Here is a 15,595-nt window from a genome sequence, read left to right as displayed (position 1 = left end):
GATGACAAGGTGGCATGATACACATTTTAGAAAAGATCTACCAAAAAGGTAGAATTTTTAACACTCATGAGAATATAGGTTAAATACTAGGAATTAAGAAAACTCAGCTATCCAGAATGGCATGTTTCCTGGAAGCTCCAGATATAGTCAAAATCTTGGCTGTTTAGGCTCACTTCCCAAACAACTTTTGTATTCTAACATATTTCAAATAGAGGGTAAGACAGACTGTTTTGTGTACAAATAAACAACTTCCTCCTTGTTACTATAATATGACATTGATTTCAACACATAACTTCTCTTTTAATTACCCAGAGCCTTGAAAGACAGACAATCTGTGCCATTCTAGATAAAAAGATAAGGTTGGAAATGATACAAAAATTCTCTCATTTTCCATAAATTACTAGAGAGCTTTCCTCTGAATATTTACGAAAAATCTACAGTCCATCTATCTGGGTTAGATAAAGGATTCATAAAACTTATAAAATGTATATTTCTCCTGTAATCACTGTTGAAATCCTCCGGACCTTAGAAGAAGAGTAATAGGAGATGCAAAAACTCATATACAGGGACTTCCCTGGTGGTCCAACAGTTAAGAATCCACCTTCCAATGCAGGGGATATGGATTTGATCTCTGTTCAGGGAACTAAGATCCCACATGCTGTGGAACAACTAAGCCTTGGAGCTGCAACTGCTGAGCCTTCGTGCCACAACTAAGACCAGATGCAGCCATAAATAAATAAATATATGAATAAATATTTATCCTCATATACAGTCTTCAGATATTAATATTAAATTAGAGTAGTGCTTCCCAAAATGTGTTCCATGAAATATTAGGTTACAACAGTGCACTATTATAAAAGAATTCCATTTTCAAATAAATTGAAGAACACTCGAATATCATATGCTGACTGCTAGAGATTCAAAGTTCATTAACATGATAAAAGCCCTGAGAAATTCTGTTCTTTGTTTAATCCAGTATCTCACAACCTTATTTGACCATGGAACTTCTTTTCTAGATTCACCTATTAGCATGCCCTATGATTAGTATTTTAAAAAGGCTGAGACTGAAGTATAGTTATTTATGAGGTTTCTAACTCCCTCCACCCAGTTTTATTAAGATATAATTGACCTATGGCACTATGTGGGGAAGATCACCTAGAGGAGGGCATGGCAACCCATTCCAGTATTCCTGGCTGGAGAATCCCATGGACAGAGGAGCCTGGTGGGCTGCAGTCAATGGGGTCACCCAGAGTTGGACACGACTGAAGTGACTTAGCACATGGCACTATGTAAGTTTAAGGTGTACAGCGCAATTTGTCTCACATATATTGTGAAACAATTACCACAGTAAGTGTAATTAACATCCATCAACTCATATAGATACCAAAAAAAATTTTTTTCCCTTGTGATGAGAACTCTTAGTAAGGATCTGCTCTCTTAACAACTTTCAAATATACTACACAGCAGTGAGAACTCTACTCATCATGTTGTATACGTTACATCCCTAGTACTTATCTACCTTAAACTCGAGATTTGACCAGCTGACCATCTTCATCTAATTCACCCCACCCCACCCCTCTGCTGCCCACAAATCTGATCTCTTTTTCTGAGTTTTTTTAAAATTCTACATATAAGTGAGATCATACAGTATTTATCTTTCTCTGTCTGACTTACTTTACTTAGCCCTCAAGGTCCAATCATTTTGTTGCAAATGGCAGGATTTCCTTCTTTTTCATGGCTGAATAATATTCCACTGTATATATACCACATCTTTTTTATCCACTTATCCACTGATGGACACCTAGGTTGTTCCCATGTCTTGGCTATTGTAAATAATGCCGCTATGAACGTGGGGTGCAGCTATCTCTTCAACATGGTGTTTTCATTTCCTTCAGATATACTCCCAGAAGTGGAATTATGGATCATATGGTCATTCTATTTTTAATTTTTTGAGGAACCTCCGTACTGTTTTCCATGATGGCTGTACATTTATAATCCAACCAACAATGCACAAAGTTTCCCTTTTCACCACATCCTCACTGCATTTATTTTCCCTTGTCTTTTTGTTTACAGTCATTCTAATAGGTGTGAGGTGATATTTCACTGTGGTTTTTATCTGCATTTCCCTGATGATTAGTAATGAACCCTTCTTGTGTACCTACTGGCCATTCATTTATCTTCTTTGAAAAAAATGTTTATTCAGATCCTTTGCCCATTTTCAAATCAGATTATTTAGGATTTCTTTTTTTTTTCTGCTATTGAATTGTATGAGTTCTTGGATATTAACGTATGGGGATTCAAAATAAACAACCAGAAATGCTGAACACAAAGGCAATTTCTCAGGGTATTGTGGAGCTAAGTTCATTTTCTTTCATAAAAAACAAACATATTTTTTTTCTCTCCACACACCATCAAAGTCTGCTTCACCATATATTTTTTTCTAAGTTGTTAGGACCAATGCTGGTGAACTAAGTCCTTTTTCTGCCTCTTGGGGAAGAAGGTAATAAGTGAACACAATGACATTCCTTGTCCTATTCATGCCCACGTGCAGAGTCAATAAACTCAAAGGAATTTACTGTGTCAAGATGAGCCTCTGTATCATCATAGCTCATACTGGAGATTTAGAGACCTGCAGTGTGAGTGAATTATTCAATTCAACTTAATAGCCATTTCTTACCTTCTAAGTGCAGGAAATACTGGACAGAGAGATACCGAAAAAAAAAAAATGTTGAATGCCTATTTTCCTGAGGCTCTAAAACCATAATAAATGAAAAATCGCCTTTAAAACATTTCAGACCAATAGATGCTATAATTGGCATTCTAACAGACATAAACTACATCCTATAGGCATACAGGCAAGAGAGAGAAAAAAGCAAAAGATTTGGGATTTTAAATGGCCATGCTTTGTATAGGCTGATTAGATAAATACACAGGCATGCACACACACACACACTTGATAGAAAGGTACAGAGGAGGAGAGCTCAGGGCTCAGGGAGGGCAAGAAGTCTGAGTTACGGCAAGAGCACGTGAGGCTGGGGAAAATGGTAGAAACTGTAGAAGAGAAAGGCTGGAGGGATTGATAGGGTTTTTAACTGAAGGCTGTGACTTCCAGACCTCAGTCTACAGGGAAGGAGAGACCACAGCAGGTTTTGAACAGAAGCGACATGATCAGATCTGTATTTCAGAAATATAAATCTGGAGACAGATCAGAGGCATAAACAATCAGAAGAGCCACCCTTTATTGAGAAGTTCTCCCTACTGACACTGATTCCAGAGCATCAAGACCTACTAGTAGGTCCTATGTTAGGCTGTTGCCAAGGTCAAAGGGAATGATGGCCTGCAGGCAGTATGACAGCAAAAAGGAGAGAACAGGTGGGAGACGCTGAGGAAGCAGAATGGATAGCTGGTTCCCTGCTTGTTTACCATGACCTGGCGTGCTCACAGAATAATCACAGAGAAACCACTGTCTAGAAGAGAATTGATGGTGGGGGATGAAAAAGGTAGACGTTTGGTCTTGAGCATCTTCCTGCCTCAAGATCACTGTTGAGCGCTGAGCAGGACAACTCAGGGACTCGTTTCTGTTGTGTCTTTGTCTTTGATAGATTTCTTGCCAGATTCTTTTTCTTTGCCTTTTCTTTTACAAATCTGGGTTCCATGTGCAGCCTGTCAGTGTTTGTGTTATGAATTCATAATAATGATATTCTCTTATTATTTTGCACAAATCTGAAAAAGGCTTGTGTGTTTGCATCATACATCCACATAAATAGAAAACCCCAATGAAAAGGAATATCATGGATGCCTAGGATATTCATGGAATACAGATAAAGATGTTGGGCCTGAACCTGTCACCCTAAGGTACATCCCTTTGTGTGATTGTTGTAATATTGGATGTATACTTTGCTGTGCATTGAAATTGTTGTTTGCTGTCCATTAGGCAAGAGGGGCTATGTTGTAATTTTGACACCATCGAGGACTTATTTTAGGGTAAAAGTGGCCTCCTGGAAGTACCTCCACTTTTTCTTTGAAATCAAATCAGTGTCCAAATTCTTCACACCGTTCCCAGCCCTTCCTCTCCAGATGCTAATGCCTTGTTTCAGCCATTATGGTCTCTGTCCTGGGGGAGGTCTCTGTCCTGGGGGAGGTCTCTGTCCTGGGGGAGGTCTCTGCCACCATTCTCCGTCTCTCCACCCACACTCCAGGGTTATCTCCCAGAAACCAAATTTAATGATGTCACTCCTTGTTCAAAACTCTTCCGTGGCAACCTGGGGCTTCTAGGGGAAATTTCAAGCACCCACTGGCCTCTGCCTAACGCTGCATGATGATCTCATCTAACCTCTTCCTATGGACTCTACGCTTCAGCCATACTGGCTACTTTTGTTTCTCTATAATTATTTTGGATTTCCCAGGTGGTGCTAGTGGTAAAGAATCCGCCTGCCAATGCAGGAAGACAATGTTAGAGACAAGGGTTTGATCCCTGGGTCAGGAAGATCCCCTGGAGTAAGAAATGGCAAGCCACTCCAGTATTCTTGCCTGGAGAATCCCATGGACAGAAGAGTCTGGCAGGCTGCAGTCCATAGGGTTGCAAAGAGTCAGACACGACTGACATGCCTTAGAAGCAGCCTAATTATTATTCATACCTTCATGTCTTTGCTTAAATTGCGTATTTCAAGCTTCTCCTGTGCTTACTTTTCCTCCACATTCCCTGCCCCTTCTAGTAGGACGGGCCATCTCTTCCTTGGTGCCCTACTGGACCCTACGACAATTCTAACAGCACCAAGGATGCTTGTTGCCCTATCGTCGCCTTGTCTTACTGTGACAGATTGTAGACTCCTTAAGGTTAGGGCTGCATCTAATTTACTTTTGTACTTGTAGCTTCTAGCACAGTGTCTGACAGATCGTTGGTGCTCAACAAATATTTGAAGAAGGAAAGTTTATTGATTTTCCTTACCTTCTTTGGAAACTTTATTTATTTATTTCATTTTGGCTGTGCTGGGTCTTCATTGTGGCATGAGGGCTTAGTTGCCCCCGTGGCACGTGAGATCTTAGTTCCCTGATTAGAGATCAAACCCACATCCCCTGCATTGCAAGGCAGATTCTTAACCACTGGACCACCAGTGAAGTCCTAGTAACTTTATTTTCAGAAACTTCAAATTTTACTTTGGGATAGAAATAATGTCCCATTTGTTTTAATGTTGCAGATTTTAATCTTTTTTTTCTCCCAACCCTATTTCAAGCCTGTAAAGACTCTGATGTTCACATTCAAGTGGGAGTGAGAGAGCAATCAGGAAGCAAGAGGGGAACGCCTGGTTGAGGGGAGCCGCGTCCACTGAAGAGGGTCATTTGGCTCCAGTAAGACTATTATTTACAGTGTGAAGGAAACAATGGTTCCCTTTAAGACGATGAAGTCAGCTACAATTTTATGTATATTCAAATCTAATCTCAGGTTATAAAAGGTTTATCATGGGGGTGGGGTTTAAAGCAGCAGAATAATCTTTAGTCCTGGCGATTGTTTGCCTAAAACCTATAGGCAAACAAATGCTCTTACCTTGAATGTAGTCAAATTTATCAGCTTCTCCTTTTTAGTGTGGAGAAAAGGGAACCCTCTTACACTGTTGGTGGGAATGCAAACTAGTACAGCCACTATGGAGAACAGTGTGGAGATTCCTTAAAAAACTGGGAATAGAACTGCCATATGACCCAGCAATCCCACTGCTGGGCATATACACCGAGGAAACCAGAATTGAAAGAGACGCGTGTACCCCAATGTTCATCGCAGCACTGTTTACAATAGCCAGGACATGGAAGCAACCTAGATGTCCATCAGCAGACGAATGGATAAGGAAGCTGTGGTACATATACACAATGGAATATTACTCAGCCATTAAAAAAAATACATTTGAATCGGTTCTACTGAGATGGATGAAACTGGAGCCCATTATACAGAGTGAAGTAAGCCAGAAAGAAAAACAACAATACAGTATACTAATGCATATATATGGAATTTGAAAGATGGTAACGATAACCCTATATGCGAGACAGAATAAGAGACACAGATGCATAGAACAATTTTATGGACTCTGAGGGAGAAGGTGGGGGTGGGACGTTCTGGGAGAATAGCATTGAAACATGTATATTATCATATGTGAAACAGAACACCATTCCATGTTTGATGCATGGGACAGGGGCTCAGGGCCGGGGCAATGGGATGACCCAGAGGGGTGGGATGGGGAGGGAGGTGGGTGGGGGGTCCAGGAAGGGGAACACATGTGAACCCATGGCTGATTCATGTCAATGTATGGCAAAAACTATTACAATATTGTAAAGTAATTAGCCCCCAACTAAAATAAATAAATTTATTAAAAAAAAAAAAAGATTTGGGGGAAGGGGGCTACTCTTTGTATTTTGTATTATAGTCAGAGATTGTGGTCTAGATAATTTTTGCTTTCCTTCTTGGTGGCCAAAAATATGGTCAGTTTAGGGGAATATTCCATTTGTGTCAAAAAGATTATGCATGATCATTGTACAAAGTTTGATATGTTTATTAAATCAAGTTTCTTAAAAATCAAAAAAAAAAAAAAAGCGTTTTGTGTCTTAAGTCTTTTCCAACTCTAAGTTCTAAAAGATTCACCCACATTTTCTAATTAGAATTTTTATGTACTTTCTAAAATTGGAATATAATTACTTTACAAAGTTGTATTAGTTTCTGCTGTACCACAAGGTAAATCAGTAACATGTATGTGTATATATATATATATATACACATATATGTTTATATACACATATATCTCCATCCCTCCCTCTTGGACCTCCCTCCTGCCCCCACATTACACCCATCTAGGCTATCACAGAGCACCTAGCTGAGCTTCCTGTGCTTTATATCAGGTTCCCACTAGCTATCTATTTCACACATGGTAGTGTACATCAGTTCAGTTCAGTTGCTCAGTCGTGTCCAACTCTTTGCGACCCCGTGGACTGCAACACACCAGGCCTCCCTGTCAATCGCCAACTCCTAGAGTTTACTCAAACTCATGTCCATTGAGTTGATGATGCCATCCAGCCATCTCATCCTCTGTCATCCCCTTATCCTCCTGCCTTCAATCTTTCCCAGCATCAGGGGCTTTTCAAATGAGTCAGTTCTTTGCATAAGATGGCCAAAGTATTGGAGTTTCAGCTTTAGCATCAGTCCTTCCAATGAATATTCAGGACTGATTTCCTTTAGGATGGACTGGTTGGATCTCCTTGCAGTCCAAGGGACTCTCAAGAGTCTTCTCCAACACCACAGTTCAAAAGCATCAATTCTTCAGTGCTCAGCTCTCTTTATAGTCCAACACTCACATCCATGCATGACTACTGGAAAAGCCATAGCTTTGACTAGATGGACCTTTATTGGCAAAGTAATGTCTCTGCTTTTTAATATGCTGTCTAGGTTGGTCATAACTTTTCTTCCAAGGAATAAGCGTCTTTTAATTTCATGGCTGCAATCACCATCTGCAGTGATTTTGGAGCCCCCCAAAATAAAGTCTCTCACTGTTTCCACTGTTTCCCCATCTATTTCCCATGAAGTGATGGGACCAGATGCCATGATATTAGTTTCTAATGTTGAGTTTTAAGCCAACTTTTTCACTCTCCTCTTTCACTTTCATCAAGAGGCTCTTTAGTTCTCCTTCCCTTTCTGCCATAACGGTGGTGTCATCTGCATATCTGAGGTTATTGATATTTCTCCCAGCAATCTTGATTCCAGCTTGTGCTTCCTCCAGCCCAGCATTTCTCATGATGTACTCTGCATATAAGTTAAATAAGCAGGGTGACAATATACAGCCTTGACGTACTCCTTTCCCGATTTGGAACCAGTCTGTCGTTCCATGTCCAGTTCTAACTATTGCTTCTTGACCTGCATTCAGATTTCTCAGGAGGCAGGTCAGGTGGTCTGGTATTCCCATCTCTTGAAGAATTTTCCAAAGTTTGTTGTGGTCCACACAGTCAAAGGCTTTGGCATAATCAATAAAGCAGAAGTAGATGTTTTCCTGGAACTCTCTTGCTTTTTCGATGACCCAACAGATGTTGGCAATTTGATCTCTGGTTCCTCTGCCTTTTCTAAATCCAGCTTGAACATCTGGAAGTTTGCAGTTCATGTACTGTTGAAGCCTGGTTTGGAGAATTTTGAGCATTACTTTACTAGCATGTGAGATGAGTACAATTGTGCGGTAGTTTGAGCATTCTTTGGCATTGCCTTTCTTTGGGATTGAAATGAAAATTGACCTTTTCCAGTCCTATGGCCACTGCTGAGTTTTCCAAATTTGCTGGCATATTGAGTGCAGCACTTTAACAGCATCATCTTTTAGGATTTGAAATAGCTCAACTGGAATTCCATCATCTCTGCTAGCTTTGTTCATAGCGTCCATATGTCGATCCTAATCTCCCAATTTGTCCCACCCTCCCTTTTCCCCTCTGTGTCCACATGTCCATTCTCTATGTCTGTGTCTCTATTCCTACCCTACAAATAGGTTCATCTGTGCCACTTTTCGTTGCATTGCTATTTACAACAGGCAAGACATGGAAACAACCTAATGTCCAATGACAGATGAGTGGATAAAGAAGATGTGGTACATATATATGATGGACTGTTACTCAGCCACTAAAAGGAAAGAAATAGGGTTATTTATAGAGACATGGATGGACCTAGAATCTGGCATACAGAGTGAAGTAAGTCAGAAAGAGAAAAATAAATATTGTTTATATTTTTTTTATATTTAAGATCTTGACCCATTTGATGTCTATGTTTGCTTATACTGTGAGGTAGGAATTTGACTTCATCCTTTTTCATGTGGGATAATAATTTTATCCAACTCTACTTATTGAGTAGTCTCTCCTTTCCCCAGTAGTCTTAAATATCACCTCTGACACACAGCAAAGTTTCATACCACCCCATTCTATTCCATTGGTCAGTTTGTCTGTCCCTGAGCCAGCACTACAAAACTTCATTACTATAGCTTCACAATAGGTTTTGTTGTCTACAGAGTAAGTTTCTCCTTGTTGATCTTCTTTTACAAGTATCCATCCTCCTCTTCACTCTAACAAAAACCCCCAAAACAACTCAAATGCCAATCAAAAGGAGAGTAGACGGATAAGCTCTGTTTTATTATCACAATGGAATAGGATTCAGAAGTTACAGCAACATGCACTACAGCCTCATATAACAATATGGTTGGATCTTAGCAATATATGAAAAATAAATTCCAAACAATTACATGCATGATGAGACCCTTTTGATGCAGTTAAAAATGACTAGAATAAAAAGGTACTTTGTAGAAATACATAGAGATGAAATAAAGTGATATGAAAAGACAAGCAAATAAGTGAGAACACAGGATTCAGGATGAGTTTCCTTGAGATGGAGGAAGGCAGATGTCTCTTGGGGGTGGCTATATAGGTGCTGTTACATGATTAAAAATAACTAAATAAAGGAGAGACTTGCTTGAATAGTGAGGATATGTTTACTTCTGAGGTTTGAAAGGTGAAATAAAATAAGATATAGAAATGGGCTTTAAGAAGGTATGTTGAGTTCTAAATGTTCCAAGGCCAATGATTGTTGTTGCTGCACTTCAGTGTTATCTAAAAAGCTACCCAGAAACTGCCTGACAAAGATATTGTAAAGACTAGCAGACGAGTGTGAGATATATATATATATATATATCTTTTCCTGCTTCAGCAGCCCCAGCTTGTGTTTGGCATCCCCACTGTGGAGCAGCAGGAGTTTAAGAGGAGTTGAAGTTTGCATTTGAAGGCAGTTTGCATTTGAAGGCAAACTGACTGACCAGGGGGATCCCACCCTCTTGCCTCAGCTGTCTCTCATGGGTTAAGGGATGAGTACCTGATGTAAACTGGCCTGACCTGAGTGAAGTTAAAGACTTGCATTTGCTGTTTAGAGAAATGTATTCTCTCCCTAGACTTGACCGAGAAGTTTGTAGCCCAGCCTGTTGCTACTGGCTGTACTGAGAACAGAGATGACACCTCAGAAACCAGAGCTGAGGGAATTCCAGAACACAGAGCCGGAGCTCTGATGGCACCACATGTGAAGCCTGAATGTATTTCCTCAGGAATTTTCCATTTCATGAGCAAGAAAAATCCTTCCACCTTATAAGTTGAATTGAACTGGGTTTTTGAATCCTTGTGACAGGAAAACATTGAAACACCAATATGCTCAGTCTAGGCCTCCTCTCACTTGGCACTCCCCTTGTGGCTCAGCTGGTAAAGAACCCACCTGCAATACGGGAGACCTGGGTTTGATCCCTGGGTTGGAAAGATCCCCTGGAGAAGGGAAAGGCTACCCACTCCAGTATTCTGGCCTGGAGAATTCCATGGACTATAGTCCATGGGGTCGCAGAGTCAGACACGACTGAGCAACTTTCACTTTCACTTCCAGGCCTCCTCTCACTTGGCACTTCAGAGGGAAACAGAGATGAAACAGAGAGAGTAACCTGAGGTCCTTTGTACATTATACAGTCTGAGGGAAAATGTGATGAATACCACAAAAATATAAAAACACAGTGCTGTGTGGCTGATGGGACAAGTGATCGAGCGAGAGGCGCTCCATGAGGAAGTGGTGTTTGAGGTGAACTCTGGAGAAACAGGAGGCACAGGTTGACCTCTGTGACTGGCGGGGACTGGGCCCAGGGAATCCCCAAAGAGCAGAACGGCAGAAACAAAGATGCAGGTGCAAGAAGGGTCAGGATGGGTTTGGGGACTTTGATTTTGTTCATACTGACATAGCAGGCACTTATATGGATTATCTCTTTCAAGTCTCACTAAGTAGATACTAATATTATTACTGATTCTTTTTTTCTGTAGAACTCCTGGGGCACAAAGAGGTCACATAACTCTCCCAAATTCAAGCAGCTAGCTAATGCAAAAGCCAAGCAGTCTGATTCCTACACCTAACTGTTATCCTATATTGCCTCCCCAAGTTCAATAACCAGCTAACTTGTCTCCACACACAGTGCTGAATGACTTCACTAGGTACCCAGTGGCAGAGCTATGAAGTCCAGGTAATGGCCCTTTCCTCAAGAAGGAATTCCCTGGTAGTACAGTGGTTAGGACTCCTCACTTCCGCTGCTGGGGGCCCAGATTCTATCCCTGGTTAGGGAACTAAGATCCCACAAGCTGTGGGGGGCAGCCAAAAAAAAAACAAAACCAACAAGTCCCAGCTGAATTTGTCAAGACAGAAAGATAAACAGGAAAATGCCAGCCATGTGTGATAAATACAGATTTCTATGAATAGTCCTCATCCAATGCCTTTCTTTGACTGGAATGAACCAGGGTCTCCTGCATTGCAGGTGGATTCTTTACCAATTGAGCTATGAGGAAAGCCTATCTGCCTTGAGTGTGTGTATAAATAGCCATTTTTTTTCTCCTTTCTTTGAAACACAATTACTTTGGGCACACCCCACCTTTCCATCCTTTATTCTGGGAACAGCGCATGGAAGGTTATTGGGGACATTTGTCCTTGCTTTGGAGGCTCCAGGCCCTCAGCTCCTCTGACCATGTGTGGACTTCCCTACCAGGTGTTTCCTGACCAGGCGGTCCTCCTGCAGATTTCTTCCCTCAGCTTGCCCGGGCTCCTTGTGAATTATACAGGAAAGCTCCTTGCCTGGCAGCCTCCAGGGCAGGCACTGGCAGGGGCAATACCTTTCTCTGAGCAGAATCTTGGCTCCATCATGAGATGAAAGGCGAGTAGAAAGAGAATGCTCTTGCATTACATCGTCAGCCCTCTCTTGGTTAAGGGGGCAAAATAAGATACCCTTAAATTTTCACATGAAGTAATTGTGTTTCAAAGAAAGGAGAAAAAAAAATGGCTATTTATACACACACTCAAGGCAGATAGGCTTCCCTCATAGCTCAATTGGTAAAGAATCCACCTACAATGCAGGAGACCCTGGTTCAATTCCTGGCTCGGGAAGATCTGCTGGAAAAGAGATAGGCTACCCACTCCAATTTTTTTGGGCTTTCCTTGTGACTCAGCTGGTAAAGAATCTGCCTGCAATGCATGAGACCTGGGCTCGATCCCTGGGTTGGGAAGATCCCCTGGAGAAGGGAAAGGCTACCCACTCCAGTATTCTGGCCTGGAGAATTCCATGGACTATATAGTCCATGGGGTCACAAAGAATCAGACACAACTGGGTGACTTTCACTTTCACTTTTCTTTCAAGGCAGATAATAAAGTCTGCCTCCCCACCCCAATTTTCTGCCCCTGTAAATATATGTTTTTCCTACAAACCAGTGGTCATCAAATTTTACACCATCAGGTCAAGTGGTTAAAACAGATTGCTGGGCCCCATCCCTGGGGTTTCTCATTCTGAAAGTCTGGGACAGGGCCTGAGAAGTTCCCTTTCTAGTACATTCCCAGGTGAGGCTGTCTGTCAGATGGTCGGGAGCCACACTGAGAGGACATGTCATAGACCGTGGCTCTATAATTGTGGCAAATCCTTTGATCCCTTTACCTTGGAGCCTTCTAAAAGAAGGCAGAGAAAAATTATAGAGTTTGGACTGTATTATCTGTAAGGTCTCTTCCAGAATCAGATCCTTATGATGAGGACTACAGTCATCATCTTACTGGGAGATTTGTGTCCCAAAGGTAATAAGCCAGTCATGTACACCTCAGGAAACATTTTCCTATAAAAATAACGTGGGGAGGAGGCTTCATTAAGTTTTCATCCATTTACATTTGCCCAGGAGAGAGACACACTTCTTTCACGGAAGCAGATCCTGAATTGGGCTCAAAGGGCAGTTAGAGACTGAGAATCTGGGCCTCCTCCACTGCTTATTTGTTTGTTTTTTAAAAGTCTGAGTCAGGAATAAAGGGCCACCCACACTGATGTCCTTGTGCAAGAACAATGTCAACAAAGAGTCTTCGAGGCCAAAGGAAGGAGCCCTGAGATCTTGGTTAACTGATGGCAGATCCAGGTTCAGGTTCCTTCTAATTCAGGGCCTGAAGTGGAGACTTTTTTGTAATTTGTTGTCATTTTTGTCTTAATTAAATTGCAGACTTTCTTGGCACATGAGTCATAGCAGTCTGAGGACTTCTAATCTCATGCATTAGTCTAACCAAAGTTGCCCGTTGCCAACCAGGAAATGGTTTGATCTGATCTTGCAGCTAAGAAAGGAATTAGCATCTGGTGTGGAATATGACCCTGGCTCTTTGTACACTGGATTTTTTATTCCTGGAAATACAGTCCAGGAGTGGCTTTATGATCATACCACGTATAAACCTTGTCTGGTCAAGCTTGACTGGGCTAGTCTTTTTTTTCTTTCTTTCTTTCTTTCCTGCTGGCAGGTGAGAACGTTTGACTTTTCCCAGCACATCTGAGGCATGCCTCTGAGGGTATCTTGTAGTGATTTACTGTTTAATTATAACCGTACCTATGTCTGCCTGGGCCTGTAAAGTTATTGGAGCTCTTTTCATCTAACATAGGCAGTCATAGTTATGGATTCAGAGATTTTTTTTTTAGTGGTTAATGAATTATTAACCATAAAACCAAAGTAGTACCAAGCCAAGTCAACCTAAACAAGGATGCAGGAATAAAGCAAAGGAAAAAGAGAAAGAAGAGTTGTTTCCAAGGAAAATAAGGTCTAGAAGGATTTCCCTGGTGGTCCAGTGGTTAGGATTCTGAGCTCCCAATACAGGGGGTCCAGGTTCAATCCCTGGTCAGGGAACTAGATCCCAAATGCTGCAAGTAAAATAGCCCACATGCCAAAACTAAAGAACCCAAGTACTGCAACTAAGACCTGACTCAGTCAAATAAATAAATAAATATTAAAAAAGAAAGAAAGAAAATGAGGGCTAAAGAAAATCTCAAGTTAGCATATACATACATACAGACACGATGTAGCGACTAAACCACCATATATATGTGTGTATGTATGTATATATATATATATATATATGTATGTATATTATACATGTGTGCTCAGTTGCTCAGTCCTGTCCAGCTCTTTGCGACTCCATGGTCTGTAGCCAGCCAGGCTCCTCTGTCCACGGAATTCTCCAGGCAAGAATACTGGAGTGGGTTGCCATTTCCTTCTCCAAGGGATCTTCCCGACTCAAGGATTGAAACTGTTTCTCCTGTGTTTCCAGCCTTGGGAGGTGAATTATTTACCATCACACGACCCATGGGATCACAAAGAGTCAGACACGACTTAGCAACTGAGCATGCACACACATATATATTTTATATATATGTATATATATAAACTTTATATATATTATATATTTATAACATATTATGTATATTTATATATATATAATAAAGCATATGTGTGTGTATATATATATATATATATATATATAAACTCAGGCCAAAAATGCCTTTGAGCTGCCATAATACAAACATCGGAGAAGGCAATGGCACCCCACTCCAGTACTCTTGCCTGGAAAATCCCATGGACGGAGGAGCCTGGTAGGCTACAGTCCATGGGGTCGCTGAGAGTCGCACATGACTGAGCGACTTCACTTTCACTTTTCACTTTCATGCACTGGAGAAGGAAATGGCAACCCACTCCAGTATTCTTGCCTGGAGAATCCTAGGGACGGCGGAGCCTGGTGGGCTGCCGTCTATGGGGTCGCACCAAGTCGGACATGACTGAAGTGACTTAGCAGCAGCAGCAATACAAACATAATCCAGGTAGCTGCAGGCACAATCCTGAAACTTGACAGCCAGTGATTGCAGAAGTGAAGCAGAGAATCAGTTCTAGAGTCCAGCATTCCTGCAGGAGGATGAAAAGGAGCATTCTGGTTTCAGTTTTGCTCAGGAAGCCAAGGGTTTGTTATGTTGGGATTTTCAACACCATCAGCCTTATTTTAAAGTTTGCTTTCCCTGAAAATCTCAAGCGCTATTGGAAAGTCACCTTTCAGCCACCAGCAGAGGAGTAGCCCTTGACCCTCTTCCTAGCCTGGGTAAACCTGAGGGGTGCTATGAAATTTGGTATGAAATTTTGAAAGAGACCCAGGGATCGTCATCATCATTCCAACTCTTTTAAACGCCTTCCATCTGAACATCTCAAAAACCTATGTAAACATTAATTAGTCTCAGAGCACTGCTTGGAGGTAATCAGATATTAGATTTCTATTGCCTCTTACTAATATGTCTTCTGCATCTGCAGATTTCAGGTTCCATCCCATTATTTACTTTAGAGAAAAAGTAAGTATCTTCCTCCCCCATTTTGTAGGGTAAATGACCTTGCTTATAGTTCTAGGCTGAAGTCTGTGGCCTGTACAAATAAGTTCTGTATAAAGCATGGCCCCTGCCCTTGCAAAGTTTGCACTATATTGAAGAGACAAGATGCAAGTATATAACAAATAGTAATATAAAAATTATTACAAGAGAGGGTTTGATTAGTTTAAAATAAGAGGTTTTCAGCAGGAGACATCACCATGGATGCTGGTAGCCCAGGAGAGCTTCATGGAAGAGGAAGTACCTGGACTGGATTCAGTGTGTGAGTCTATGTGTGTTAAGTGCACAAGTGGATTCCAGGAGGGGATGATGGCATGGGCAGAGGGCCTGAGGTAGGAATTTGACTAACTTGTTTAGAAGTCAGGTGG

General features: G+C 41.3%; 1 non-coding gene across 1 annotated transcript; it reads left to right on the top strand.

The window, feature by feature from the left end:
- Nucleotides 1-13,637: 13,637 nt before the first annotated feature.
- Nucleotides 13,638-13,710, top strand: TRNAG-CCC (transfer RNA glycine (anticodon CCC)). Its single transcript has one exon. It is a non-coding gene; the product is annotated as a tRNA-Gly (tRNA).
- Nucleotides 13,711-15,595: the final 1,885 nt, after the last annotated feature.

The sequence above is a fragment of the Giraffa tippelskirchi genome, chromosome 5 (assembly GCF_054371585.1).
Source record: "Giraffa tippelskirchi isolate mGirTip1 chromosome 5, T2T-mGirTip1v1.2.pri, whole genome shotgun sequence".
NCBI lineage: Eukaryota > Metazoa > Chordata > Mammalia > Artiodactyla > Giraffidae > Giraffa > Giraffa tippelskirchi.
Note: the sequence above shows the minus strand (reverse complement) of the source record. Positions and strands in the feature narration are given on the sequence as shown.